Here is a 4,175-nt window from a genome sequence, read left to right on the forward strand (position 1 = left end):
ATGACCCAGCCAATCCAACGGTGAAACATCACCTCAGAGTGGGTGGGACTAGTATTATGTAATAACATGATTTAGGATTGGGGTAGGTAGAACATCTCAACCAATCCTAGCGCGCTGCACTACAGTTTGAAGCGCTTATTGGCTGCGGAGACCGCACGTGCCTCTGTAGCGGGTAAACATTGTCTGGCATGTTAAAGTTGGTGACTGCCTGAACTGTCGCAACACTGCCGCTGCCAGGCAGTTTGGAAGGAGCTGCAGATGGCGGTGAATAGTGGTAGAGAGATTGTCTTGGAGCAGCAGCGTGAGCAGGGCAGAACGGCCCGGGAAAGCTGGCACCCAGTAGTTCTGCCTGCGATTCTGCCGCTATAGGCGTGTCAGTAACTAAGAACACAAGGTTGCAGCACCTACGAGACACCTTTGTCTGTAGTGTGTTTTCATTCCTTGGAAAACACTGCCACCCAGTGGAGGGAAATAATTTAAGCAGACATTTTAAGTTATTTATTCTACATTTACATTTCTATTTGTGTTCCATAATGGATGTGACCAGGGCAATTGTCACACCACCTCCTTTCCTAATGTTGCCTGGTGAACCTCCCTTAAAAGAATGGAAAGATTTGGGTGGATTGTTTTGACAATATGTTGGCTTTGGATGGCGTCAGGTTTCCTGCTGTCAAGGTAAAAAGCTTTATTGTTGGGCTCTCTGGGAAAGGAAGGCCAGCACGTGATCAAGTACTTACCACCTGTTAGTGACGTTCAAGGTAAGGCGGTGTCTACAAGGAGGCTGTGCTGCATTTGCAAACAAGATTTTCAAAACCGGCGAATGTGGTGATACAACGCCACAAATTTTACACACAGCCTCAACGGAATTCAGTCAATTGATGATTTTGTAGCTAGACTAAGAGAGCTGTATGTTAAGTGTCAATTAGGACAGATGAAGGAAGAGATGATTAAGGACCAATTGATCGTCCAGTGTAACAGTAAAATAATTCAGGAGACATTGTGGTCAGCCAGTAATCACACTTTGAAAGAGGCGATAGCTATTGCAAAGGTGGTGAAGGAATCCGAAAGATGTATGCGGGAAATGAGGATTTCCAATTCAGATAAAGTCGCTGAACTTACAGCACTGGTGGATGATTGTGATCAAGTTAATGCAGTAAGGGTCAAATCTCAGCTAGCCGGTGGCAGTAGTATCAAGAATGGTGGTTAGAAAAATTCCACACCTGTAAATGTGCAAGGGAAATCATCTCAAGTCTGTTTTAGATGTGGCCGCAATTGTCACTTGGCAGACTCACAATAATGCTCTGCAGTGTGAAGGGATTGCCGCAAATGTGGGAAAATGAACACTTAGCGCGCATGTGCAAAGTGCCTGAGAAGAGGGTTTGCTATGGTGGAGGATGAGCAATCTGACTACAGAGTGCTTATGGTAGTGGATGAAAAGATGTTGGGAAGCTCTCACCAGGAGAGAAGGCTGACTCGTCCTTAAGCTGATTTTGAAATGAATGGCACAATGGTGTCTAATAGTGGACACTGGTTCCCTCTACACCATAGTCCCAAGGGAATTATTCGATGCTACGTGGCCTGGGGGAGCATTAGTCACTTCGAATGTAGTTCTCAAAGGGTATCAGGGGGCAGACCTGGGGGGTCATAGGATTCATGAATGTGAATGTCAATTTTGCTTATCTGCAGACCACTGGGAACATTTATGTGGCCCCTTAGGGTCCCCCGTTTTAGGTTGGATACACCAGAACGACCTTGGCACCACAGTCAACCCGAGGGCTGATGATCAAGTCATGGTGGTGGATGCGAATGGCTTGGATGACATGGAGAAGTTTTTGAGAACAGGTTGGGGGAGTTCATCTATGTGCACAAAATCAAACTGAAAGATAATTCTGTTCCTATCAAACATCCAGCTAGGGGGATAGCGATGGCTGCGAGGACGGAAAGAAGGAAGATTATCCAGCAGCTATTGGAGGATGGAGTAATAGAGACGGTAGAGACAACCAAATGGTTTCCTCCAGTGGTTATTGCAAAAAAATCTCACGTATCTCTTAGATGTTGTGTGGACCTCCACAGCCTTAACCAAAATGTACAAATGGGGGTGGGGTCGCACACTACTCACACATCGGCGGTGTCGCCCCTAAGGACTCTGGTCAATGTAGGAAAGTGTTTGCGATGCATCATCTTTCGATCTTCTGCTATCTTCGCTGTCTTCGCCATCCCTGGACACGTGTTTCGGGGTATTACCCCTCATCAGAAGGGATAGGCAGTGTTCTGGGGTTGCCGATGGCTGCCAATATCTGCCAGGTATAGTACCACTCTGGCGCGTAGGTGCGGGATCCCAGGCTCGTCAGCCCGCTGCTCAAGGGAGCTTTAAAGTTACAAATGGGGGTGGGGTCGCACACTACTCACACATCGGCGGTGTCGCCCCTAAGGACTCTGGTCAATGTAGGAAAGTGTTTGCGATGCATCATCTTTCGATCTTCTGCTATCTTCGCTGTCTTCGCCATCCCTGGACACGTGTTTCGGGGTATTACCCCATATCAGCAGGGATAGGCAGTGTTCTGGGGTTGCCGATGGCTGCCAATATCTGCCAGGTATAGTACCACTCTGGCGCATAGGTGCGGGATCCCAGGCTCGTCAGCCCGCTGCTCAAGGGAGCTTTAAAGTTACAAATGGGGGTGGGGTCGCACACTACTCACACATCGGCGGTGTCGCCCCTAAGGACTCTGGTCAATGTAGGAAAGTGTTTGCGATGCATCATCTTTCGATCTTCTGCTATCTTCGCTGTCTTCGCCATCCCTGGACACGTGTTTCGGGGTATTACCCCTCATCAGCAGGGATAGGCAGTGTTCTGGGGTTGCCGATGGCTGCCAATATCTGCCAGGTATAGTACCACTCTGGCGCGTAGGTGCGGGATCCCAGGCTCGTCAGCCCGCTGCTCAAGGGAGCTTTAAAGTTACAAATGGGGGTGGGGTCGCACACTACTCACACATCGGCGGTGTCGCCCCTAAGGACTCTGGTCAATGTAGGAAAGTGTTTGCGATGCATCATCTTTCGATCTTCTGCTATCTTCGCTGTCTTCGCCATCCCTGGACACGTGTTTCGGGGTATTACCCCTCATCAGCAGGGATAGGCAGTGTTCTGGGGTTGCCGATGGCTGCCAATATCTGCCAGGTATAGTACCACTCTGGCGCGTAGGTGCGGGATCCCAGGCTCGTCAGCCCGCTGCTCAAGGGAGCTTTAAAGTTACAAATGGGGGTGGGGTCGCACACTACTCACACATCGGCGGTGTCGCCCCTAAGGACTCTGGTCAATGTAGGAAAGTGTTTGCGATGCATCATCTTTCGATCTTCTGCTATCTTCGCTGTCTTCGCCATCCCTGGACACGTGTTTCGGGGTATTACCCCTCATCAGCAGGGATAGGCAGTGTTCTGGGGTTGCCGATGGCTGCCAATATCTGCCAGGTATAGTACCACTCTGGCGCGTAGGTGCGGGATCCCAGGCTCGTCAGCCCGCTGCTCAAGGGAGCTTTAAAGTTACAAATGGGGGTGGGGTCGCACACTACTCACACATCGGCGGTGTCGCCCCTAAGGACTCTGGTCAATGTAGGAAAGTGTTTGCGATGCATCATCTTTCGATCTTCTGCTATCTTCGCTGTCTTCGCCATCCCTGGACACGTGTTTCGGGGTATTACCCCTCATCAGCAGGGATAGGCAGTGTTCTGGGGTTGCCGATGGCTGCCAATATCTGCCAGGTATAGTACCACTCTGGCGCGTAGGTGCGGGATCCCAGGCTCGTCAGCCCGCTGCTCAAGGGAGCTTTAAAGTTACAAATGGGGGTGGGGTCGCACACTACTCACACATCGGCGGTGTCGCCCCTAAGGACTCTGGTCAATGTAGGAAAGTGTTTGCGATGCATCATCTTTCGATCTTCTGCTATCTTCGCTGTCTTCGCCATCCCTGGACACGTGTTTCGGGGTATTACCCCTCATCAGCAGGGATAGGCAGTGTTCTGGGGTTGCCGATGGCTGCCAATATCTGCCAGGTATAGTACCACTCTGGCGCGTAGGTGCGGGATCCCAGGCTCGTCAGCCCGCTGCTCAAGGGAGCTTTAAAGTTACAAATGGGGGTGGGGTCGCACACTACTCACACATCGGCGGTGTCGCCCCTAAGGAC

The sequence above is a fragment of the Lissotriton vulgaris genome, chromosome 2_1, assembly GCF_964263255.1.
Source record: "Lissotriton vulgaris chromosome 2_1, aLisVul1.2, whole genome shotgun sequence".
NCBI classification, from domain to species: Eukaryota; Metazoa; Chordata; class Amphibia; order Caudata; family Salamandridae; genus Lissotriton; species Lissotriton vulgaris.